General features: G+C 48.8%; 1 protein-coding gene and 2 long non-coding RNA genes across 4 annotated transcripts in view; 1 reads left to right on the top strand and 2 right to left on the bottom strand.

Annotated features, from left to right (window-relative positions):
• Window positions 1–1,650: 1,650 nt before the first annotated feature.
• LOC102554879 (uncharacterized) lies at window positions 1,651–8,464 on the bottom strand. Its single transcript, NR_203078.1, has 2 exons — window positions 8,078–8,464; window positions 1,651–3,224 (listed from the first exon to the last, which is right to left on the bottom strand). It is a non-coding gene; the product is annotated as an uncharacterized LOC102554879 (long non-coding RNA).
• Usp42 (ubiquitin specific peptidase 42) overlaps window positions 7,064–26,777 on the top strand; it is a 40,874-nt gene continuing 21,160 nt past the window's right edge. Inside the window, exons 1-8 of one of the 2 annotated variants that reach the window (XM_087577912.1) lie at window positions 7,064–7,083; window positions 11,155–11,289; window positions 12,284–12,433; window positions 13,763–13,932; window positions 17,941–18,087; window positions 19,779–19,903; window positions 20,636–20,764; window positions 22,211–22,371. The gene's annotated coding sequence lies outside the window, so the exon portion shown is untranslated. 2 annotated transcript variants of the gene reach the window in all.
• On the bottom strand, window positions 17,727–25,632 carry LOC134481266 (uncharacterized). Its single transcript, NR_203077.1, has 4 exons — window positions 25,489–25,632; window positions 23,984–24,193; window positions 19,046–19,210; window positions 17,727–18,288 (listed from the first exon to the last, which is right to left on the bottom strand). It is a non-coding gene; the product is annotated as an uncharacterized LOC134481266 (long non-coding RNA).

Genomic DNA, 26,777 nt, shown 5'->3' on the forward strand with positions numbered 1-26,777 from the left:
GCTGAGCCATCTCTCCAGCCCTCGAAATTCTTGTTGACAGTTTTCAGGTTGGTTTTTTGAAGCAGGGATTCATTCGGCCCCGGCTGGCTTGTAGCTGAGGATCCCCACGAAGTCCTGATGCACCACCCTGGCTGTCTCTACAGCATTTCAGAGAGCCTTGAATTTCCTCTAGGAACTCTTAGAGACAAGCTACCTGTTGTAAATAGTAACAAAGACAGGGTCATAGGAAACAAGCTGAAAGGGAGAGTTACAGACTCATGGACAGGAGCAGCCATGATGGGGCCTGTGGTGGGAGAGCATGAAGAGCCACCACGATGGGGACCCTGAAGGATAAGATCCACACCATGTGACCCAGTCTATGTGGTGTGAGTCACAAGACAGGAAGGTACTAGATAAAAGTTGTAAGTCAAGGTTGTCTGGGCATCAGAGTGTCTGGGCTTTGGCGCTGTAAGGGGTTAGAGAGAGCAGAGCTCTAAGAGCTGTGAGTCTCAGCAGCTCTCTGTAGCTGACCTTGGGAGACTGAGGGCTGTGGCCTCATTCTGGGGAGAGGCAGCAGCAGTTAGCAGACCTGGCTCTGACACTGCCCTCTGAGTGCTCCTTTGCCGCCCCCTTCGTTCTGCTGGGTTTTCTTTAAACTTTTCTGAGCCCTGGACTCAGGGAGCCCGACTGGCCTCGACCTTGCAGTGTAGCACAGTGGCTCCTCCTGCCTCTACCTCCCCAGAGCTGGGATTACAGGCATTGGGGGGGGGGGCACATTTACATTCGGTGCCGGGGAATCAAACCCAGGGCTTCAGACAGGTTAAGCAGCACTCCACTACGGAGTTACAGCCCCAGCCCTCCTATCTTCTAAGAATAGCCCTGAACCTTTGCTTTCGGGAGTCTGAGCTGTGCTGCCAGTGCTGACTGACGCCATTCCTGCCAGAGGACCTCTGACCTTAGTGGTCATTTCCCTTCATTACCTTTCACCCTTAGGATCTCCCTTCAGAGAGAAGTCCCAAGTCTCTTCCCTCTGTTTCTTGAGGTAAATTATACACTTGGCTTGCCATCTGTCCTATGCCCCACCCGTCCCTTCCCCAACACCTGAAGTGCATACTAATGTTGCAGAAGCGGGGGTTGGGTTGGTGACGACTTCATAATCCCAAGAGAGGATGTGAAGCAGACTTAGAAGGAAGATGGTTATACAGTCACAGATCCCACCTAGAGAGGGGTTAATTCATGGCAGGCAGAGTGGAGGGAGGTCCAGATTGGATCAAGTGGTGGAAGATAAGAATGAGGGCCAAAACCAGCATGTGGTGATGTGGGTCTCTAATCCCAACAAGTGGGGCAGTGTGTTAGTACTCCCAGCTCTCCTACGGTGAGAGGGCAGGCAGAGAGGAGACGGCCTGCAGAGTGAGGGGGCTCTCTGGAAGCTCATGGGACAGCTAGCCTGGCAGATGCAAAGGAAAACAAGAGACCCCACCTCAAGAAAGGTCAAAAACAAGATCTGGGGCTCAGGGAAGCCCTGTGGCACACATCCATCCACTATGTCATGTATCGGTTGGACACATACATACATACATACACACACGCGCGCGTGCGCGCGCGCGCACACACACACACACGCATGCATGCACACACACAGAACGATTAAAAAGAATGAGAATGGGCAGATTCTGTGGGAGAGAGAGCCTTTAATGGCATTTCATGGTCTCGTGTAGGATAACAAAGGACTCACTGTGTCCCCAGAGAAGACACCTCCTGGTCCAGCAACCCTGCCCGCAGGAGAGCAGGACCGAGTACCAACTGCCCTTCATGTGCTTTGGCAGAGGAACGCCCAGCTTCCTGCACACTAGGTAGCACTCTGCCGATTGCACTCGTTCCTCAGACCTAATGCCCTTTCTATAAATGTTTTATCACAGTCCTCTCCTGTGTCGGCACTGGGCATGCAGGCCTCAGTGCACAGGTGGAGATCAGAGGACAACTTGGAGGAGTTAACTTGTTCTAATGTATGGGTCTTGGGGATAGAACTTGGGTCATCACAGTTTACCCATTGAGCCATCCTTCTGGCCCCTAGGATCCTTTCTTAATAACCCCTCATCTTTTTTTTGAGAAGGCTTATTGGTGTGACAGATAGTGACCAAGCCATCAGGTCCTATGACCTCTGAATCCTGTGGTCAAGTCTGTTGCCAGCCCCCCACCCCCTAAGAGGATCCTAACTCAAAGAGGAGAATTCCCAGTAGTCTCCGAGTTTCTTTCATCTATTTCTTGAGGTGAGTTAAGACTTTTGGCTTATCATCTGTCCTGTGTCCTCACGGCTGCTTTCCTAGACACTTGTACTTATTAAGGATGCAGACATTGAAGGTGGGGTAGTAAAGCTCTTATAGCCCCAGGAGGGGACCCGAAGGAAACTTGGAAGGAAGATGGTTCTACAGTCACAGATCCTACCCAGAGAGGGGGGTGTCCCATGGCTAGGCAGGGCCAGGGTGAGCACCAAGTCTGTCTGACGTAGAACACAGGTTGATGGGAGAACGCTCAGTGTGCAGGTGCAGTCTCAGCACTCAGGAGCTTGGCACAGGAGAATCACAAGTTCAAGGTCAGTAGGCTACGTGGAAAGTTGCAGAGTAGCCCAAGCTCTTAAAACAAAGAAGTCGAATGTGGAGGAAAGTCTGAGGTAGAGACTTTGCTGGCATTTCTAAGGGAAGGGCAAACCTGGGCACAGCAAGGTGCTCAGCGTTGGCAAACTAGAATAGTTCAGTGGGTTTGGGTACAGAAGTGGTGGCTCATCGCCTGATACCTGGCTCTGGGTGAGTTAGGAGAAGAGAAAAACTGGTCTGAGTGTGAGACTTAAATCAGGAAGTTGTCAGGAATACAGACCCAGGACTGGTTAGTTTGTTCAAGATAGCCACGCTCCTGGTAGAGAACGTTTTTGTGGCCCCAAACGATGACCCATCCTAACCGTAAACCTCCCCCAAGCCTTCATGCCTCAGGAAATGTCAAAACATCCTAAGATACAGAAAGTAAATTGGGTATGGTTTTAGACACCTGAAAACCCAGCACTCTAGAGGCCAGGAGGCTTGCTGTCACTCAGCTGGGTTAGAAAGTAAGATCCTGTCTCAAAATACAAAACAGAGCTGCGCATGGTGGCACATGCCTATAATCCCAGCACTCCGGAGCTGAGGCCATGTGCCTGCCCGTTAGTCCAAAGCTAGGCCGGAAGATGTGAGTTTCAGGTCATCCAAGGACACCTAAAAAAAAGAAAAGAAAAGAAGGGGGAGAGATTTGACAATAAAAGTTAACTGGGTGTGTAGTTTTGTGTTTACCTATAATACTAGTATGCAGAGGCTCAGTCTAGAAGATCATGAGATCATTAGTTTGTCCATTGTCTCATAGTCTTAGCCCAGACTGGATAGACGTTACCATGTAAGCCAGAGGCTGTGGCCTCAAATAAAATCCTCTTGCCTCAGTGCTCTAACTGCTGGGACTTCAGACTTGAGATAGACACCACTCTAAACTGGGATTTCAAGCTCGAGGCCACCTTGAGGTATGGATTGAGACTGTTTTAAACAATTATCACTCCCATGCCATCTGCCTGCAATTACCCATGAGGAGGAGGCACACTGGACAAGTCCAAGGCTTCTTTCCAGAGGTCACTTCAGTTATTAAAATGCCGACCTGTGCTTACAGCTACTCAGGAGGCTGAGGCAGGAGGATCACTTGAGCTCAGACATTTCAAACTAGCCTGAGCAACAGAATGATTTTAAAAATCACTTTTAAAAAGGCCAGGGTGGGGGGTTGGGGATTTAGCTCAGTGGTAGAGCGCTTGCCTAGCAAGCGCAAGGCCCTGAGTTTGGTCCCCAGCTCCTAAAAAAAGAGAGAAAAAAAAAAAAAAAGGCCAGGGTGGTTCACTAGGAGGCTGGGGCATGAGGCCTGCTGAGGGCAAGACCAGCTATGGCTAAATTCCAGGCTAGCCTTGTCTACACTGTGAGGCCCTGTCTCAAAAACTGAGTGCGCCTGCAATGTGGCTTAGTTGATAGTGTACCTCGATGCAGGAAACCCTGGGTTCAATCCCCAGCACCACATAAACAGGGCACGGTGGTGCGCTGATGAGATCCCAGCACTCAGGAGACAGAAGCAGGGGCGTCTGGAGCTCAGTCATCCCTGCTTGCACAGCAAGTTCCAGCCTGGCACAGACCATCAGTAATAGTAAAAGTGAATAAAACCACCCTATTTACCAAAGACAGTGCTGAGCAAAGGAACAATGCCGGAGCTATGGCCATATTTCAAGATATCTTACTAAGATACAAACAGGAACAAACAGCATGGCACCTGCCCTAGGCAGGCACTTAGATAACAGACTGGGATAGAGACTCCGATATCAACACTCAGAACAAGTCACCTCATCTTCGGCATAGGTGTCTAATATACACTGGAGAGAAGACTGTCTCTTACAGCAGTGTTGGGAAAACATGAAGACAAGTGAAAGTAGGCCTGTACCTTCTCTCCCTGGTGATGGGAGAGCCTAACGTAAGACAAGCTCTGAAAGTGTCAGGAAGTAGGACACAGACTCTAAGCCACAGACAAGGCCTTCCTGAAGAGAACCTCGATCACTCAGAGACACTGCTCCCAAGTCGCAGAATGGCATAAAACCAAAAGCAACATTGGAATGAAGACACCGATTGCCAAAAGGGTTAGAATCTTTGCTGCAGTCCCGCCTGGGATTTGGATCTACGATCAATGCAATTAATTCAGAAAACCCAATTGTCTAATGAGTTCCAATGAGCTGATCAGCCAGTTCTGAAAAGATAGAGATAACCAATAGACTTGAAAAGTGTTCAAAATCATGAGCCATCTGAGAATTCGACTCAAAACCACGCTGGATGGCTGTGGGTCTGGCTCAGTACAGTGGTTACCTAAGCCATGAGTCTGAGTGCCACAGACATCTAGGTGAACGAGTAAGTTGGCCACTGGAACTGGCTAATGCCCACCTTCTGTATCCAGATCCTATATAAAATGTAGGTTTCCCTCATGGCACAGCAAGGACAAACTCTAAAGCAACGATGATCTGTAATCTATGTCCCCATTAGTGCTTATCGATTGTCTGGTCTCCTCTAAAACCAACAACACACCCTAAAATGGGTCATTCCATCTCCCTCCTTGTAGACTTAAGATCAGCCCTCCCAAGGCTGGGGATGTGGCTGAATGGTACGGGACTTGCCTGGTGTGCAGGAGACCCTGGCTTTGACTGCTAGCATCGCAAGTTCAGCTCTATAAATTACTAGAAGTCAGGAGTGTCAAAAGAAAACTCAGGTAGCTACTACAGTCATGATTGGGTATTTACATAAGGTTATTAACTAACCACTACACACAGATAGTACCACTCATAAAACTGTATGTATTTGGAAGCAGGGAGACCAATAAACATACGTGTGTTATGTAAGGTACCATATACTGACTTTCCTTATTCATGTTCCTTTTTTATATTCTTTCATTTCCCTACCAGTTCTGGGCACTTTGTAGATAGTAATTCAATGAGAGCTTGAGAAGTGGAGGTAGCTAGCCTTCAGGACAGCTCCCAGTAATCTCTTTTGGTTTCCATACTCATTCAAAGGTCCCTTCCCCCTAACGAGAACAGTCTGTGTGATCCCTGTCACGGAGAATATTACGTGACTTTAAGGTGGCGATCACCTTGTCACCTCTCATCTCTGTGTTGGGGTTGGGGGTGGAACGCACCACTGCACACAGATCTTTTACTTTTAAAACTCTTAAGTAAGTGTTTAGGGGTAACTTGTGACATAGGAAGAAGTAAAGATGAATTAAACTAAAATGTTATATTGGGGGAAGACTGGCCAATAAAAGTTTTGTTAATTTGACTAGCTACCAAGCAATGCTTGTGATGACATCAAGATTTGCTTCATAGGTTATGGCCTATGCTGTGATAGACAGCCCGGGCTGGTCTAGAACACACAGATTAGTTCAGGCTAACCTCTAAGTCAGTGATCCTTCTGCCTCAGTCTCCCAAGTGCTGGGATTACAGGAGTGTACCACCACACCTGGCTTGCCTTCATTTCCCCAAAGGTGAATGGTTAAGGAATCCTCACTGAAACTGACTCTTGTTATTCCTTGGTTCAACTAAGACATCTCACATGGTGATTTCCACAGTTACTGTCAATCCTTTTAGCCTTGAGGTCTCAATGTCAAGAGGCAAACATATTGTTATAAGGATTCTTTTGTCATAATATAGAGTCACAAAACTGTCAGGTGCCAGACTTTTGACAAAGCCTGGCTAAAAGTATGTAGTCACGCAGAGTGACTCATCCCTCTCTCTCTCTCTCTCTCTCTCTCTCTCTCTCTCTCTCTCTCTCTCTCCTCTCTCTCTCTCTCTCTCTCTCTCTCTCTCACACACACACACACACACACACACACACACACATACACTGGGGTGGTAAAGGCTGGGGACTACCTCAAGTCTGAGGTCACTAAGGACTATATAGCCAAGAGTGAGGCCAGCTGGGCTACATGATAAATGGCCTCCCCAAATTAAAAGGATGGGGTATGGTGGGCATGTTGGGAGTATAATCCCAGCACTAGAAAGGCAAATTTGTGAGTCCTGAGGGAGAGGGAGGTGAGTGTGCTTTAAATCAGACTTTGAAAAATGGCAGTTGCTAGCCTTAAGATGGTGCCTACCAATAGTTAACTCCTGGCTGCCCCACCCTTGCCAAGCTTCCTCAAACTCTGTTGAGATTGGTCTGGGTGGTGGAGGCCACAGAATGAAAACTGCATAACTTTAAGATAAGTTCAAGACATCAGAGAAGATATCTTGTCCCTTGCATTTGTGTTTTAAGGGAAGAAAAAAAAATCACACTGATATTTGAACTTTCAGAGACTTTAAAAGCATTTGTTAAGGGGTAATTTGTGACCCAGGAAGAATAAATAAAAAAGTTAAATTATATATCTCAAGCATCATGTTGGGGTGAGATCTGGCCAGTAAAATTTTTGTTTACTTGGTACCAGGCAACACTTGTGATGTCATCAGGATTAGAACCCTCACTGGGTAGGTCCTCAGCGACACAGTGACAGTTAGCTCACATTCGGCTGACGTAGCAGGTGAGCACACCTACTTTTTGCTCTCTCCTCCTCCTTTTGATTCGGTGGCACTGGGAGTCAAACCCAGGGCCTGGCCTGACCTAGACAAGCAGTGTACAACCGAGCCACACCCTAGCCACTTCTGTTGTGGTTTTTCTAAAAATATTTTTCCTCTTTTCAGTTTTCTGGCACAAGGTATCACTCCATAGCTCAGGCTGGTCTAGAATACACAGCATAGTCAGTCGAGAGTAGCCTCTAAGTCTGTGATCCTTCTGCCTCAGTCTCCCAAGTGCTGGGATTACAGGAGTGTACCACCACCACATCTGGCTTGCCTTTCTTCACTTCCCCAACAGTGAATGGCTAAGGGATCCTCACTGAAAGTGACTCTTGCTGTTCCTTGGTTCAACTAAGACATCTCACATGGTGATTTCCACAGGTAACTGCCAATATGAGAGGGTTGCCCCAATTTCAAGCTTTGAAGCCTCAGAGCCAGTACAAGAGGCAGAGGATATATTACAAGTATTGTGTTTTTTTTTTTAAAAACCAAACCAAACCATAACCTTTTCATGAAACTACCCAAAGCTTCTGGAAAAGCATTAACATGAACACCTAGCCAGGGACAGTAGCACAATGCTGAATTCCCGCACTTAGGATGAGAGGTCAGGGGTCCCAAGATGAACCCCAACTACATCCCAAGTTTACACACAGCTGAACTAAAGCACACCCAGTCTGACAAAAACAACAAAGGAGGTTGGGCATGGTGTTTCCGCCCTCTAATTACAGCACTATAAGGCAAAAACAGGAGGAATAGCACAAGTGTATGGTCCGTTCACAACAAGACCTCATCTCAAAAATGAGGAAAAAAAAAAAAACACCAAAAACCTTATACTTTTAGTACCATTATAACAGTGGGTCCTCAAATAATGTCATTTTTGGCCAAGGTTTAGAAATTTTTATTATATTCACACACACGCACACACACACACTGGTGAATAAGGATGAAGTTTTACTTAACCTGAGCCACGGTCCTTCATTTGGGAAGGAGATCTGGTTGTTAGCTAACTTGTAGGTTCCAAGTGACATTAAATAGCTGGCGTATTTACAACAGGTTCTCAGGAACTCATACCCCGTGTTGTGATCTCCTTTGGTGAGCTCTGATCCTTTAGTCCTGGCTCTTGGGAGATTTGGTTCAAATTAACGTGCACCAATTCTTTTTTTCAGATCGATTTCAACTCGACTGTGAATCTGTGCAGTCGAGTAGTCTTTTTTACTTTGGTGAGCTGGAAATATATTCTCCAACACGCCTCGCGCGGTCCTTAACTAAGATTCATATTTCCTGGTTTTTCAACATTAACAGGGGCCGGGTCCGAGGGTCCACAGTTCCTGAAGCAGCACTGTATCTGAGCTCCCAGAGGCGGGTGCTGTCCGTTAGTAACGCCCACGGCGCGCGGGATGCAAGGACAGCCCGCAGGCGCACTGCGCTGGCCACACTCGGCATCCGTAGGGTTAGGCTGGCGCAGTAACTGGAAGTGTCCCCTCCCCGAAAGGAAGTTACACATTGGCCTCTTGTGCCTGGTGGAGATAGAACTTCCGCAGGCTCCGCCCCTTCCACTTCCGGTAGGGAAGAATGGGTTGGTCCCACATGGGCGAAAACTGGCTGGAAGAGTTTAGTGGCAACGTTTTGGGGGCGGCAGCCAAGGGTCGCATTAGACTGTGTGTCCCTGAACTGAGGCCTTACCTCCTGCCGCCTTTGCAAACTGTCTTTCAGTTTCAAATCCTTTTTAACTATGAGACCTTATTTCAGTCATTTCTGCTGTGACCTAAAGTAAGCGCTGTGTCCAGAATGCCTCCCTAGCTTATTCCTGAACACCTATACATCCATGTAATATATATTTAAGAGCCACCTGGGTTTGATTCTTTTGTCTTAATCAGACATCATGAATAGGAAGTCTGGTGCGATGGCCCATGTCATCAACCCCGCACTTAGAAGTAGAAGCAAGTGTGTTAAGAGATATTCTGAGAAATACAGACCATTTGATGAGAGCCTGGGCTACTTTCGCTGTAGTTTCAGAAAGAGGGAGGGAGGAAAGGAGAGGAGAGAGGAAATGGCGAGCAGGTAAGTTGCTGGTAGGCTGTGGCTAGTTGACTTGGGCCTCCCAAGTTCAAAATAGGAACCATACTGGACTAAATCCTGGGATTCACAAGCTTACGGTTTTAGGCTCTGACCCTAACCAGTAGTCTACTTCTCATATTACCACCTCAGGCCTGCCATAGTATTTCAAAAACTAAATATAGCAGAGGATTTATGGGCCTGTCGTGAATCGATGGCGGTGGCTTGCTGCTTCTAAACAGGAGTTAAACCTAGTGAGGTATCAATGTTTGTAATCTGAACATACGGGAAATACAGGCTGGGGAGGTCAGTAGCTACACAACCAGGTTAAGTGCACGCGAAGACCTGTCTGAAAAAGCTGAGGCAAACAGTTGTGTAGGTAACAGGTTACGTGTTGTAAGAGTATTACAGCAATTGCTGTCCACAGTGCAGATGAAGGATTGAGTTTGTACGGAAGATCTTCTGGGAGAGATGGACATAGAAGTAGCATCCTCCTCTGGCCCAGGGAAAGTGACTTCAGGGTCATCTAGAGTGTCTAGTTTAGGAATGCTGCTCTCTGAGGCTGTAACAGGGGTCTAGATTGGCCGTAACCACGGCATGTCTTGAGCCCTGCCTGTAGTGTGGCTGCTGGGGTCCTCACCCGTGGCTGGAGTTGACAGGGCTGCCACAAAGCAGGGCACCTCTTCAGCTGTGTTTGACTGACAGCTCCCCACTCAGCAGAAATGCCCTTCCCTGGTGGCCTTTGGGAAATAGGGGGTCATGTAACCTAGGCTGTAGTGGACAAAATCTTGTAACCCGAAGTAGACAAAGACCTCGAGCTTTTCATCCTTTGGTATACATCTCCCAAGTACACAGGATTTACACCTTGCAGAGCCATAAGAAATTATAAATATTCCTGCCTTCTTACATCTACTTTCACATAGGCAATTCCATCAACCAAGAACATCCTTCCACCCCCAGGCACACAGACTGACACCCATTATTTGATTGCGATCATCTAAACCCAGAAGCTACAACGTGAAAAGTAAAAGAACAACTAAAACAGTTTCAGAAGGACTGTATGGCTTGAGAACTACGTAGCCCAGGGGCGTGGGGTGGGTAGGCTGACAACTCAGGAGCAGAAGGTGGCCTTGCAAGCCAGACGCAGCAGCTAGCACCTCCAAGAGTGCTGGGAAGAATGGCTTCCTGCAGAACATTTCTGTGATGCCAGTAAAACCAAGGTTGGGGGCTGGGGAAATGGTTCACTCTGTAAGAGCAATCATGGCATAAGCAAGAGGACATGAGATAAAATGTCCAATGCCCGTGTAAAGGCCAGGCATGGGTATGCATAGGAACACATGCTCAGAAATAGAGGGACAAAGAGAGGTGTAGCCAAAATAGTGGGCTTCAGATTTAGTGAGAGGGCCTCTTAAAAAAGTATGGCAGAGGGGGCTGGAGAGAAGGCTCAGCGGTTAAGAGCACTGACTGCTCTTCTAGAGGTCCTGAGTTCAATTCCCAGCAACCACATGGTGGCTCACAACCATCTGTAATGAGATCTGATGCCCTCTTCTGGTGTGTCTGAAGACAGCGACAGTGTCCTCATATGCATAAAATAAATTTTAAAAAAGATAAGGTAGAGAGAAATGAAGGACAAAGTGTCCTATGTTGGTTACAATACTGCATGAAAATGAGCGTATGCATGGGACATAGACAGGACAAAGAAAACACACCAAGGTTTCACACACAGTAAGTGAGCAGTACACAAACTGGGCAAGAGGACCAGAAAGAGGGCAGTGAGTAATGGTGCTTGCTGCCAACCCCGAGTCCCAGGCCCCACGTGGTAAAAGGAGAAAAACAACCATTGCAAGTTGTCGTCGGACCTCCATATGTGCACTGGGGCACGTGTACAGACAGGCGTGTGTGTGAACACAATTATAAAACGGCTTTAAAAATGGGCAATGTGACTGACTTAAGATACTGAATGCTCAAATATTTGTTCCTAGCTATCTTGTTGGTATTTGTGGACAGTAGGAACTCTGATCCTTGTGATTAATTCCGTTACTGGACATACGCCAAGAAGATCTCCCCTACGGTAGATTTCTCCAGAACCTCCAAGTTATCTTTATCCATAGCTTAAGGTGAGTTACATGCTTGGCTTAACCCGTGTACTGGGTTCCTGTACTACCTCACTGGGATACTAAACAGATTAATGCCAAGGAGTGGGAGGTAAAGCCCTCCCAGCAGCAGGGTGTTACCTGGCAGATAAGGAATCTCAGGTTGAATCAAAACGGGGTCCAAAAGCAAGGTGTGGTGGTGCAGATCAAGAATTTTAACACTAAGGGTCTGCAGGCAGAAGACGCACTGAGTCAGGCCAGTCAGGGGAAACAGAGGAGGTCCCACATCAAAAACACAAGGTGATGGAGAGTACTGGAGAGATGGTTTAGAGCACAGAGAGTCCTTTCACAACCAACTTGAGGATGCAGAGTCTGAGTGCCCAAAGCACATCTAAAACGGAAGAAGTAGCTATGGTGCAATAGGGAGAAGGAAGCCTCTGTGGAAGCCTGTATGTGCCTAGCCTAAGTTAGGTATTGCAGGAGAGGCTTTGTTCCAGAAAAGTTAGTCACTGGGGACCCCGCTGAATTCCTATGTCCCATTAAGATGTCACCACACAGAGAGTATGGAAATGAGATTCTGATAAGAGTTTCTGATGACATTTCATAGTCCCATGTAGTTAATTCACCGTGTTAACACGGAGCTAGTGATTAACTGGCTCTGGCTCTGGGAGAGCTGGACAGGTAAGCTCTATGAGCCCTATATGCAAGACTAGGGGGGATAGACGACCCACAGCATGCTAAGCGGCTTTCTAAGAAGGACCAACTGACCTCCACATCACCAGGATGACTTTTCATAAAGACATTTGAAAGTACTGTGTATATCGGGGGTAGGAAGGGCGTGCTAGTATGATATGGAGCAACTGTGTGGGTGACACCTACTATGTGGGAATTGCACATTGCACCATAAGGCTCTTGAAGATCAAAAGACCGGTAAGTATGGTAGTAAAGGCCCTAATCTAATGACGATCTTACTGGCCCAGGATATTATTTTGGTGACAACTCTGCATCTTTCTCCTAGGAGGTGTGCCGGGGCAGTAAGGACCTAGGCCATCAGGTCCTAGGACCTCTGGCCCTCTGGGTCAAGTCCATTCCCACCCCGCCACTAACTGGAGCTCCCCTGTAGGAGGAAACTTCTACAAACCTCCCAAGTTACTTCCCATTTCTTGAGGTGAGTGGGATACTTGGATTATCATCTGTCTCCCACCCCCCACCCCCAGTTCCTCCCCTAGACACCTGCAGAGTCCTACCGAGTCCTGGAGTTTCAGATGTTGAAGGTGGATACCCCAGGGCGTCCAGAGAAGCCTTGGAAGGAAGATGGTTCTACACGCACAGATCCCACATGTAGAAGTAGTGATTCTTGTGGCAGGAAGGAAAAGATGTGGATGGGCCAAGAATTGTAAAAGACAGGAATGATGGCCAAGAGAACATGTGGTTGAAAGGGCGGGATGTGATACCCCGACACTGAGGAAGCTCACAGAGATTTTCTATTTATATATTACCTTATTATTTATATATTTGCCTGGGAAACACAAAATCTGAGGCTTGCCATGACCCTCACTGCTAATGGGGAGAGAGTGCTGTCGAGATGGCTCTAATGGGTAAGACTATTTCCAGCCAGCATGAGGATCCAAAGTGGGATCCCAGGAACACAGGCAAATGGTATTCCCTCTCTTTCTCTGTTTGCCTGGGAGGCAGAAATGGAAAAAGTCTAGGAGCTCACAGGACAGCTAGCTGGGAAAACTCCACAGAGCAAAGGGACTGGATCAAAAGGAGCAAGGGTAGAATCTATTCCTATGATGCCCGCTGTCCTCCAAATATTGTCACGGGACATGATGTGCCTAATCACAGCTGAGTGTGTATGCGTCTACATGTGTGGAGAGACACACGAGTACTACTAATGACCTGAGGCGGGATGAGTGGGGCTTCTGAGGGAGAACCATTAGTGCCCCACCCCCGCCTTCATGAAAACACAGGGCTGCCAGGGCCTTACTCCATGGAGGGCTTCAGACTGCCATGTCCTATGCTACCACCTGTGGGAGTGCCGGAATCACAGGCCTGAAGACTGTGTGCAGGGGGACCAATGACTTCCTGAATGCCAGACTAGCAATATGCCAACTGAAAGTATTCCCTATGACTTCTTTTATTCAAATACTTTGTATCCCATGGGTCGTTTGAGGTATGAACCCAGCAACTGGATAACAGCGTACACTGGGTCTGAGGACAACTTGTGGGTGTCCGGTGTCTGCTCCCACGTGGGTCTTGAGGGGAGGCATAGTTCACACTGATACGTGGACTGGGAGCAAAGCCTTAATCCACTGAGCTGCTCCGTCACTCCTAATGTCCTTTCTTTTTTTTTTTTAATTTTTTTTTCTTTCTTTTTTTTGGAGCTGGGGACTGAACCCAGGGCCTTGCGCTTGCTAGGCAAGCACTCTTACCACTGAGCTAAATCCCCAACCCCTAATGTCCTTTCTTAATGACCGTGCATCTTTGTTCCTAGGAGGCCCATTGGTGTGCCTGGCCAGTGGGAACCTAGACCATCAGCTCCGAAGACCGCTGACGCTCTTGGTCAGGTTTACTACAGGCTTCCCCACACCCATTGGAACTCCCCTGCCGGAGACTTCTTCAAGCCCCCCACCCCCCACCAAGTTCCTCCCCCTATTTCTTGAGGTGAGTTAGACACTTGGCTTATTTTTTGTCCTGTGGTCCTGTGGTCCTCTAGCCCTTTCTGGAAGGGTAAAGGCCTGAGTGGGGTCTGAAGCAGCCTTAGATGGAGGATGCTCATGGGTAACATGTTTTACCTGGAAAGGGAACAGCCCATCACAGGTGGGTCCCCTGGGAAAGAGTTACAGGCAGGCCTGAGCCACTGGGTGGGTGCTCGGAACAAAACCTAGGTCCCCTGCAAGAGCAGCCATTGGTCTTAACTGCTGAGCCATCTCACCAGCTCTCCCCAGTATCCTTTCTTTCTTTCTTTTTTTTTTTCCAGAGCTGGGGACTGAACCCAGGGCCTTGCACTTGCTAGGCAAGTGCTCTACCACTAAGCTAGATCCCTAATCCACCCAGTATCCTTTCTTAAGATCCTTCATTTTTCTCTCAGGAGGCTCACTGGTGTGCTCAGTCAATAAGGACCTCAGTGTTCAGGTCCCAACTGCTCTGAGCCTCTAGGTTCAGACCCTCACTGCCCCTTGCACCTACTAGCACTCCCCTGCAGCAGGAGACTTCTCCAAGCTTCACAGGTTACTCTCTCCATTTCTTGAAGTCCTCTAGACCCGTGGCTTATTTTCTTTCCTTGCAGCCCCCTTTTTCTAGAGACCTTGAAATGTCCAAAGATGTTGCAGGTGACATGATAAAGTGCTTACTGTAGGGGACCTGAAGGAAACTTGTAAGACGGTTATAGCGTCACAGATCCTACCCATGAGAGGATTGCTTCATGGCACGCAGGGTCACATGGAAGTCCCAGATTGCAAAAACTGGCAGAAGACGGGACCGGAAGCCAAAAGCAGCATATCCTATTGTAGGCTGTAATCTCTACCCTCAAGGGCTCAGAGAACTGATTGTCAGGTAGAAGCCAGCCTGGACAGTCCAGGCTGTACCAGCCTCTAAAAATGTGAAAGAGGAGGCTGAGGACCTGATCCCATGGGCAAACAGGAGGCTGAGGATAGGATTCCTTGGGCAAACAAGCCTAGGGACCCAAGTCTGCATCCCGAGAGGGTACATAAAGCTGAGGAGGTAGCACACGCCCAGCTCCTCTATGGCAGGATGCCAGGCAGAAACAGGCTATCCGCAAGCTTTCAGTTCGTCCAAACTGGTGAACACAGCAGAGAAACAGAGACCCAACAGAAGGGAAGGTGGAAGGTGAGGACCAGCACCAGGGAGTTGTGATCCCCCACACTCATGGCATGATACGTGACCCCCAACTCAGCACAGGCACAAAGAATAAAAAGATGAACACAGTCCGAGGGGAGCCTTTAAATGGCACTTCAGAGCCTCACATAGCCATATAGGGTGGTCAAGAACCCACTGTGTGGCCACGGATGAGTCTTGAACTCTAGATCCAGCTGCCTTCCCTTCTGGCAGCTAAGATTACAGGCCTACTATGTGCCCTCCATGCAGTGTTGGGCTAGGCTACACTGCACCAAGTTTATCCAACAGCTTTCCTTTAAAACGGTTTTGTATTACATTGATTGTGTGTGCCCAGGCACACACTGTGCGTCACCTCAGTAGATCCGAGAACAACTCGTAGTTGTCAGTTCTTTCCTGTTGCCTCAAGGGCTTGGGTCTGGGTGATTCATTTAAGTGGTTACACTGCTACAAAAGACCTCATCTGAGCCATCTCATCATCTCCAAGCACAAATACACTTTCTCAATTACAGTCTCACAGTTTTGTTCCATGGAGGCTCATTGGTGTGCTTGGCCAGTAGGGACGCAGGTCAGCAGGGCCCAGGACTCTGATCCCTTGGGTCAGGTCCATGACTGACCTCACTGGCCTCCCAGCAGGAGGAGCTCCCCTGTGGGAAAAGGATTCTCCAAGCCTCGCAAGTCACTTCCTTATCTCGTGAGGTAAATTAGACATACTGCTCATCTTTTATCCCATACCCTCTCAATCCCTTTCCTAGGAGCCAGTAGGGTATTAAGACTGCTGATGTCAGAGGTGAGATGGTAAAGGCTTTACAGCCACAGGCGTGGACCAGAAGGAGGCCTGCCACAAAGATGATTATGCAGTGACAGGTCTCACTCCAACTGGGCAGAGTTAAAGGGAGATCTGATTGGACAAAGTGGTAGAAGAAAAGACTGAAGGCCAACAGCAGTCCAGATGCTTAGGCAGGAGGCCCCCTTAGGAGAACCAGGAAGTGCTAGCCTGGATTCTCAAAAAGAGGGAAGAAAGAACACGGGGGAGACAGTTTGATGGCCAAAGTGCTTGCCAACAGGTGTGAGCCATGGTTCAAGTCCCAAGAAAATGGGGAATACCTGCACCCCTAGCTCCCTCATAATAGAGGGACAACAGAAATCGAGGAGACTATCTAGAATCAGGTAGCCTTGCCTACACAGCAGAGAACAAGAGATTTTATGTCAAAAAAGGGGGACAATGAGGACCAATTACTTGAGGTTGACGTGAACCTACACATACCTCCCTCCACTTACTCTTGTATGTATGTATGTATGTATGTATGTATGTATGTATGTATGTATGTATGTATACTGCAGCTGTCTTCAGACACTAGAAGAGGACATCAGATCCCATTATGGTTGCTGGGAATTGAACTCAGGACCTCTGGAAGAGCAGTCAGTGCTCTTAACCACCGAGCCATCTCTCCAGCCCTCATCAGATTTTTATGGAGAGTGTTTAATGGAATTTCACATAGGATGGCTGGAATCTCAGTTTGTCACTAGGCCGATATTGAACCCAGATCCAGGTTCTCCCAGTTTCAGGAATGCTAAGATGATAGGCTCGATCTAACTTGTGTCCTTTATATTTAATGTTGGGGAGAGGACTCATGACTCCATTATAAGCTAACACTGAACCCACTGCATCTATTCCCCACTTAACATCAATTATTAAACACATTTTATTTCATTTATTATCCTGCGCATGCACAGCTGTGTGTACACCACGACTTTCAGGAGGCCGTTCTCTTCTATGTGGATCTGGAAATTCAAACTCAGAACTAGCATGGGGGTCTGAGTCTCTAAAGCCAAGGAAGCTCTGGCACAGGATTTGTTAGAATGAGGTCAGCTGAGGAAACACGTTCCAGGCTAGCCTGAACTCTCAAAAAGAGGGTTGGGTGAGCTCTGGGCATGGCTCAGTGGACAAAGTGCTTGCCAACAAGTATCAGCCTGGGTCCAAGTCCCAAGAAGACCTGTTAAAAACCCAATATGGAACACCCATCTCGAAACTGGCAACAGCATTTACCCTGGCCCATGACGAAGCCATGAAGAAACACTGCATCAAAAATGGTGGATAATAAAAACAGCTAGCTACCTGAGGATGACCTGTGTCCTACAAAATGTGTACTATGGCTCACACCACCTTACTGTACAACACACACACACACACACACACACACACACACACACACTGTTGATTTTGTTTGTTTTACTTTTCAAGACAGAGTTTCTCTGTGTGCCCTAGGCTGTCCTGGAACTCACAGAGATCTGCCTGCCTCTGCTTCCTGAGTACTGGGTCTAAAGGCCTGAGCCACCGCTGCTGGGCCAGAGTTGATTTTCTTAAAAAAAAGTATCTGAGGCTTTAAGGCAGATCCATTAGTGGGATTTTATGGTTTCGTGTAACTATGTTGAATGGCCAAGGACTCAGTATGTCACCAAGGGATATTTTAAACTCCTGGTTCCGGCTGTGTCTACCGTCACGAGTACTAATATTACAGTACTGAGCCACCACGCAGCGTTTATTGGGTGCTAGGAGAGAACCCATGCCTTCTTCCACCCTTGGCTAGATCTCAACCAGCTGCAAATTATAATTCCATTTATTTATGAAAAGCCCTCATAACATGAAGGAGGTTGGAGAGTGACGTAAGGTAGTCAGTGCTGCTTCTGGCACTGTTTGGACACACAGACTGGACTCTGGTGGTCAGGCCCTCAAATGTCTTTATCAGCTGTTTTCTGCCAGGTATCTTGCCAGCTGCTTGTGCTTAACAAGAAACTCATTTCTTTTATCTTAAGAGACTCATTGGTGTACCTATACAGAGGGAATCGAGGTCATCAAGCCCCAGGACCTCTGACCCTTTGGGTCAAGTCCCCCTCCTATTGGAGAGCCCCTTCAGGTGCAGAATTCTCCGAGTCTCCCAAGTTACATTCCTTATTCCTGAGGTGAGTTGGACATTTGTCTTATCGTCTGTCCTCTGTGCTCTTGTCTTAGGGTTTTACTGCGGTGAGTAGAAACCACGACCAAGGCGAGTCTTGTAAAGGACAACATTTAGTTGGGGCTGGCTTACAGGTTCAAAGGTTCAGGGTTGGGTATTTAGCTCAGTGGTAGAGTGCTTGCAAGGCCCTAGGTTCAGTCCCCAGCTCCTAAAAAAAGAAAAGAAAAGAAAAGAAACAAAGGTTCAGTCCATTATCACTGAGGCAGGAACAAGGCAGCATCCAGGTAGCATGGTGCAGGAGGAGCTGAGAGGTCTACATCTTGATCTGGAGGCTGCTAGTAGAACACTAGCTTCCAGGCAATTAGGATGAGGGTCTTAAACCCATACCCACAGTGACACACCCACTTCAGCGGGGCCACACCATCTAATAGTGCCACTCCCTGGGCCGAGCACATACAAACCATCATGGGTCTCAATACCTTTCTTAGACACCTGCAGTGAATTAGTGGAAGGAGATGTAAGAGCTTGGATGATAAAAAACAAAACCCTACAGTCTCAGCAGGTGACCTAGAGGAGACCTGGAAGGAAGGTGATTATACTCACTGACCCACTCAGAGAGGAGCCTTCCACCTGCCAGGCCTGGTATTAGGGATTCTGTTGATCAAGTGGTATAAACAAGATCTGGGGGGAGGGGAGACTCAAAGCAGCCTGTGAGGGTTTGGGCAGTCATCCCAACACTCCTGAGGCTCAAGTATTCTGCTGGAGGTTAACAAGGAAGATGTGGGGTTGGGGTAGAGCGCTTGCCTAGCAAGCACAAGGCCCTGGGTTCGGTCCCCAGCTCCGAAAAAAAGAAAAAAAAAAAGAGAAAAAAAAACAAAACAAAACAAGGAAAACCTGTTTCAGGCTAGCTGGGCTGTCAGATATGGGGACATCAGGGCTGTTGGATTAATGCACCAAGTGGTTACCTTCATTCGAAGATGTGACTTGAGTCTCCAGGACAAATGCCAAGGCCTGGCAGGCAGGCCAGTGGGGTCATCATTACTCATGCTCTCTTCTCATAAGAAAGCAGGCAGACTGTAAACTCACTGGACGACGATCCTGGTGCATACAGTGGAGGAGAAACCCTGTATCTAAAGAGTAGAGAGAGGGGGCCAACACTGGAAGATGCCCTGTCCTCTCCACAGTCTACTACGGCACAGCACACAGGTCACCACCCCCATTAAACACACAAAAAGGCTCAAAAGAAGAATGGGCAGAGTTTCCGAGAGATCAACAAGAGCCTTCAATACCATCTCATAGTCTCACTCACCATGCTGCTGGCCATCGTTGGTGACTTGGAAGCCCTGACCCAGCTGCTCCCACATTGAGAAGTGCTAGAACTACAAGCCTTACCTATTTTGTACTCTTGGTGCAAGAGAGAGGACCCATGGTTTCCTGAAGGCTGGGACAGCACTCTGCCAACTCTGCTCACTCCTTCTGTTAGAATGTTGAACTCCATTTAGTCTTTACTATGTGTTAACACTCCATGTATATATGGGAAGATTGAGGACAACTTCCAGGATTCTGTTCTCTTTCCACTATGCAGATCCTACAGGGAACTCAGATGGCCAGACTGGTAGCCAGTTCCTTTATCACTTAAATCATCTGCCTTGTCCCTAAGAACTATCCTTAATGACAATCCTTTCTCTTTTGTCGTAGGCCAGTAGGGCCCTATATCAGCAGGTTTCAGGACCTGTGACCCTTGGGGTCAAGTCCTCTGCCAGATCCCCACCAGTTGGAGTTCCCCTCTTCAAGTCTCCAAGTTATTTTCCATACTTTTTGAGGTAAGTTAGACTCTTGGCTTCTCTTTTGTCCAAAGTCCTTCTCCTTAGCCCCCTTTCTAGATAACTACAGAGAACTAAAGGATGTAGAGAAGAAGAAACACTGCTTTAAAGCATGTGTACGGCCAGGACCACACCAGAGGAAGGGCTTGATGCACTTCATCCTCACTCACACATTAAAAATGACAAGGATTCAAAGGAGGAGCTTTTAATGCCACTTGACCTTCTCATGTAGCCATGTAGGATGGCCATAGACTCCCCACATCTCTTACTATGACACTGAACTCCCAACTCAGTTCCCTGTAGCGTTTTTGTTGTTTCAGGACAGGGTCTCTCTGTGTATCCCTAGCTGTCCTGGAACTCACAGAGACCTGCCTGGCTCTGCCTGCCAAGTGTTGGGATATAAGGAGTGTGCTACTATCACTGACTTTTGCCTGCACATTTGGGAATGTTGGGATTCACACATAACCTCCCACGGGCCCTTTACACTGTGCAAGGGAAGGAATCCATGGTTTCCTGTATGCTATGCTAGCATTCTACTCAGCGAATTTGACAGTCTAAAGTAATTTCTTTTGTTAAAAGAGTTTATTACCCTGTGTGCTTTATATAGTTTGCCATGTCAGAGAGTGCTCATTGTCTGCCTTTCACTGCGAGAGACCCCACTTGGGTCCTAACACCTTTATTCCTGAGCCATCTTGCCAACTCTTAATAACAATCTTGTATCTTTGTTCCTAGGAGGCTTATTAGTGAGGTCAGCCTATAGAGACCAAGGTCACCAGGTCCCAAGACCTCTCTCTGACTCGAGGGGAAATCTTCCTAGTTGAGGAGAATTCATCTCCCATATTACTTCCTTTAATTCTTGAGGTAAGTTGGACACTTGGTGTGTCTGCTGTAGCAGGCTTCCTTCTCTCTTTTCTTAGACGCCTGCTGAGTTCTAAGGGTGTGGATGTCAGAGCAGAATCTAGGTTCACTCTTCACAGCTTCAGGAGGGCACTGGAGGGAGACTTGTTAGGATATGCCCATCAGTCACAGATCCTACCCAGATATGCATCACACCAGGAGCAGGGTCAAGGTGAGGTCCCAGGATGGCTGAAATGGCATAGACCAGAATGATGCGGTCCCAGAGCAACATGATAGGTCTGTAACTCAAAGACTCAGCAGCTTCAGCCAAGAGATTTACTAGTTGGAGGTCAGCTTGGGAAACAGGATGTTCCAGATTAGCCTGGGCTATCAAAAATGGGAAGGGGGGGGGTTTGGGGATTTAGCTCAGTGGTAGAGCGCTTGTAGGCAAGCGCGAGGCCCTGGGTTCGGTCCTCAGCTTCAAAAAAAAAAAAAAGAAAGAAAGAAAGAAAGAAAAAATGGGGACTGGGAAGAGCTGGGAAGATGAATTTATGGGTAAAAATTTGTGCTCAACAAGCATGAGGACCTGAGTTTTCTATCTCATTTTAAGCTTGCCAAAGTTGAGGTGGGGTGGCTGCCCTTAGGTTCATCACTGTGAGAGGGTGGGTAGACACCAGAAACAATTTGGAAGCTGGTGGGGCAGTAAGCTTAGCAGACACAAGCTCATTAGATAACAAGAGACTGCCTTAAAGAGGGAGAAAGGCAGGGCTGGAGAGATGGATCAGTGGTAAAGGACACTCACTGCTCTCCCAGAGGACCTTGGCTCAGTTCCCCTCATCCACAAGGTTGTTTACAACTACCTGTAACTGGTTCTAGGGGATCTGGTTCTGGCCTCTGCAGGTATTAGGAACACGTGCAGTATATATACACACACATAAGAATAACTCTTTGTTTTAGGATGAAAGGTTAGGGACAACACCAGAGGTTATCCACTGGCAACTCTCTCCCTCCCCCTCCCCTCTGAGAGACTTAAAATACTTAAAGGTGAATGAACAGTTCTGGGGCAGAGCCTTTAATGTTTCATGTTCTCGAGTGACCGTGTAGGATGACCGTGGACTCACTGTGCTGCCCACAATGACATTGAACTCCTGAAGTAGTGCCTCCTACCTTCAGGAGTGCTAGCTAGCACTGCAGGTCCGAGCTACTGTTTGCCCTTGATTTGTTTCTGGGGAGGGAACCATGGTTCTCCGTGTTCTAGGGAATCACTCTACCCCCTAAGCTAAGAGTCCTAGTGTCTTTCTTTAAAAAGGTCTTATTACATTTATTGTGTGCGTGGAGGTTAGAAGACAGCATACAGCACTTGTCTTCTTCCACTATTGTAGGGATAGAATTCAGGTCATCAAGCTTAGAGGCAATGCCCTTTACCTGCTGAGTCATCCTTTTGAATAACAAGCCCCTTTCTGCTTCTAGGACACTCATTGGTGAAGGCAGGCCTTAGGACCAACACCATCAGGGCCTAAGACCTCTGACCCTCACTCAGGGTTAAGTCTATTCTGGGCCTCCAACCAATTGGCTCTCTCCAGTTGAGGAGAATTCTCAACCCTCCTATATTACTACCTCCAGTTCTTGAGGTAAGTTAGACACTTGGTGTAGGGTGTAGCCATTGTCCCCTTTCCAGACACCTGCAGTATATTAAGGATTCAGGTGTCAGAGGTGGGGTGATAAAGACATTATAGCTCCAGGTAGCAATCTGAAGGAGATCTGGAAGGAAGATGTTTAACAGCAGCTCTACCCAAGGGGGTCTTGATCCACAACAGTAGGGCCAGGTGGCTCCCAGGTTGGAACAAGTGACAGGATGAAAACAAAAAGCAGTGTGTGGTGTGGGTTTGTTATCCCAAAACTCAGGATGCCCAGGTTTGAATTTAGCCAAGGAAACAAAATGTATTCCAGGACTAGTCTGGACTAGTTGTCAACAACGACGACGACGACGACAACGACGACGACAACAACAACAACAACAACAACAACAACAGTGGAGTTTTGGGAGAGTCTTAGGAATAATCTTTACTGGCATGTTTGATTAAAAGTAACCTAAGCAGCTAGGCAAGTTAGCAATGGCAAATTGTAATAATTTTAGTGATGATGTAGTTGCCGGTCACTTGTTTTTCATGACTTAGTGGTGGCAACATATGTGTTTGACAGTGAGTGGTGTGAGGATGTCTTTTGGAATAGAACTCAGCAGTTTGCTTGTGGATGGAAGACGTCCTCCCGGTACAGGAGCTGTCTGCCAACCAAGTGTCAGCTTCTGTAGGAGGGGGAGTCTTCCCAAGTCTGCAAAGTTGGCTGAGATGATGTCATAAGATACAAGATGTAGGTCACATCTAGTGCTTCCTATTTGCATTCCCAGCACTCGGGAGGCTGTGGTAGGAGGGTTGCTTTGAGTCTTAAGCTAGCCTGGGCCACAAAGTGAGACCCTGCCCCAACAAATGTAACAGTGGATGAAAGAGATGGCTCCTTTATTGAAATGTTTTGTTTTGTTTTTTTACATTTATTTAGTGTTGTGGGGGGGGGGGATTGAACCTATGCTGTGGCATGCTCGTGGTGGAGATCACAGGGACAACTTGAGGAGATCTCCTTCCACAATGCTGGTCCCAGAAATCTAACTCAAGGCCTAAGGCTTTCAGCAAGCACCCTTTCAAACTGCTTAGCCATTCCACTGGTCTGTCCACTGATCCTTCAGTAAGTTCTCCCAAGCAGGAAGAACTGAGGTAGATGGCCATAGCTCATGTGCAACTGCCAGGCGTGGAGGCATGGACTTGCTGGCTTAGGTCTGGGGTGATGAGACAAGGCAGGTCCCTGAGCCTTTCTGGCCAACCAGACTAGCCTTCTTGGCATGTTCCAGGCCAGGGAAAGTCACTATCTTAGAAACACAAAACAGACAATAGCATCTAATGATGCCTGAAGTTCTCCTCTAGCACATGCACATGCGCAGGCATGCATTCGGGTACACACCCACCCCCACACACTCACATACATACACACACTCACGCACAGACATACTCACACATATACCCTCATGCACACACACACCATGGATGCTGCACATGATTGTGCACCCCACTTATCTCAGTTCTATTGAGATGGGTGCAGGAGGATCGCCAGTTTTATGCCAGCCAGGACTATATGATACCCTTTCTCATAAGAGCCTGCCCTTAGAGAAGAAATGATCCGGTCGTAGCTTACTCATGTTGCATGGAGTGGTGGACCCAGCAGAATAGCAAGGAGGCAGTTCTCTTAGCTCCGAGATGTCTTCACTATCTTCTAGAGTGCACTCTGCACTTTAGGAGAGCTGCTCCCCAAGGCCCCAACAGACAACTTGACATTCTCACAGCCAGAACAGTGTTTCAGGCACAGTTGCAGTGGTCTTTCTGTAGATGCTGCAGTGTCCTTACACTGCCAGGGAGAGGGGAGGGGACACAGCACAGGACATGTGGCTCTCAGGAGTTTGATGGACACCATCTAACCAAGATCTTGGTTCAGTGTGATGTATGAAGATGCCAGATGTTAACCTCTGTTCTTTATACACACAAACACAGGTGAGTCCACCTGCGAACTTCACACACAACACACACACACACACACACACACACACACATTATGGGAGCTGTTAATAGTTGGCTTCCCAATGAGCATGTGTGTCCACACACATACTATACAAATATGGTAGCAGTTGAACAACAACAACAATACACTTGATGTTGACCTCTGTTCTTGACATACATGAGTACACACATTCAGACATCATACATAAACACTTAATATATACACACAAAACGTTTTAAGATGATCTGAATTAACATCAAACTTTGTGTAAAATGAAATTAGAAGTGAGAGCCATTTGAGAATGTCCCACCCACTGGGGCCAAATTTTCTCTCTTTCCTCATTTAAATCCATTAACCCAACACTTGCAGATTGAGGCAGAGGTTGTTGAGTTTAAACCCAGTTTATGGAATAAGATCTTACCTTTAAGAACAAACACCAAAACCCCTTCTAATAAATCCTAACGGGGCAGGGGAGAACTTCTATGACTCCAAAGGAAAGTGTTTGGAAATACCATAAAGCTTAGTTGAATAACAATTTAATTCCATTTGAATTTAGTCACCTGGAAAAGGCAAAGTACTGAGTTCTAGTCCCACAAAGCTGTCGTTTCCTTTGAGACAGGGTCTCACTCTATAGTCTTGGCTGACCTGGGTTACAGACATGCACCATCACACTTAGGTGTATGTATGTATATATATCCGTATCTAATCTATGTATAAAATTATATATTAATTTTTCAGACAGGATCTCTGTAGTTCAGGCTGGCTTGAACTTATGGCAATCCTTCTGCCTCAGCTCCCTGAGTTCTAGGTCACAGACAATAAGGGGTGAAAGACTCTGATCAGCAGTGAATGCACTTCAGGGGTGTGTCCTAAATGGGTGCCATAGGCAGGCGCTGTTGGGGAGAGAATACAAGGATGAACTACTTTGTCCAGCCTCGGGAACCAGGAAGTGACAAAACAGGACTGCACCCAGTTGCCTCAAACTGCAAAGCTAAGGCTTGAAGTGAAATGTCGATGGGGGTGCAGGGTCTGTCCCTTTGCCTAGCGGGGCTACGTAAGATAGAGACAGTGGAACCACGGTCGCGGTGAGGGCCCGTGGGTGTAAAAACCAGAGATCTCGGAGCCCAGTAGTCCCGCCGTCTTACTCCGTAGGGCCAAGTGCAGGAGAGGCATCAGTCTCCCGGGACGAGAAGCTCAGGTGTACTCTTGCTTTAGGGTCCCAGCTGGGGCCGCTCCGGGAACTCCGGACGGAAGCTGCCCCTCCCCGCCCTGCTGCCGGACACCCAGCCAATCAGTGCGTCCCGCCAATCAGGGCGTCGGACCAATCAGTATGTTTTCTCCGGCGGCGCCCGGCGCTTAGCTGACGCGTGAGGCCAGCCCGCGCCCCGCCGCCCTTGGGCGACGGCCCCTCCCGCGCTTGCCGGGCCCGTTAGCTACGCACCGCGCCTCTTGCGCGACGGCCCCTGGGCGGCGGAGGCCGTGGCGGCGGCGCGTGCGGGCGCGGCCCTGGCGCGCCCCCTGGCGGCCCGGCCGACGAGCTGCGGGTGCGGCGCTGACCCGGAGGCGGCGGCGGCGGTGCCCGGATGGAGGCACGTCATTGTCCCCCGCCGGGCGGCTGGGCTGTGTGCGGCGGCGGCGGCGGCGGCGGCCGAGGGGGATGGAGCGAGTGCCGAGCCGGGTCAGGTAAGCTCCCGCCTCCTTCCCGCCCGCTGCAGGCCGGCGTGGGGCCGGGCCGCGTGTCCCTGCTTCGCGGCCTCTGCCGCTCCGCCACCTTCAGCCGGCCGCGGCCCGCCGGGACTAGCGCGGCCCCTCGCCCGCCGCCCCCTCTACAGCCGCCAGGCGGCCCGGGGACCCCACGGCTGCGGGACCGGCGCTGCTACCGCCCGGCCGGGCCAGGCCTGCAGAGCAGGAGGCGGTGACCACGGCGGGCGGACTCGCAGCGAAGGCAGCGCTGGGGTTGCACGGGAAGGGCCGGACCCCCCTGGTTGCCATGGCCACCGCGCTCCCACCCCACCGGCCCCAGCCCGCCCCCTTGGTCCGCTGCTCCGGCCAGGCTGCAGTCCGCAGCCCCTGGGCCGCCCGGCGCGTTTGGAGCAGCCGGGGTGGGCGTGTGCATGCCGGGACAGTGTAGCCGGCGTCCGGGGCCCGCCCGCCGTCCCTCGCGTGGCTGCCACCTCCGGCTCCAGGGCGCCCCTCGGAGCTCGGGGCTGGCCTCCCCGCCCCCACCCCACCCCTACAAACTTTCCCACCCGGGCGCGGTCCACTCGGCTCCTCAGCAGAACACCCGAGTTGCCCACACTGGAGCGGACACCCGAAAGGAGAGGCGGACAGCCCGGGGTGTTGGGGTTGGGGGAGGAGCCCGGTAGCTCTTTCCCCTCCGAAAAAAAGCGAGTGTGCTTTCCTCCCTCAGGTTCTTTATCTTTGGGGCACGGAG

This window comes from Rattus norvegicus, chromosome 12 (genome assembly GCF_021556685.1).
Source record: "Rattus norvegicus strain SHRSP/BbbUtx chromosome 12, alternate assembly SHRSP_T2T, whole genome shotgun sequence".
NCBI classification, from domain to species: Eukaryota; Metazoa; Chordata; class Mammalia; order Rodentia; family Muridae; genus Rattus; species Rattus norvegicus.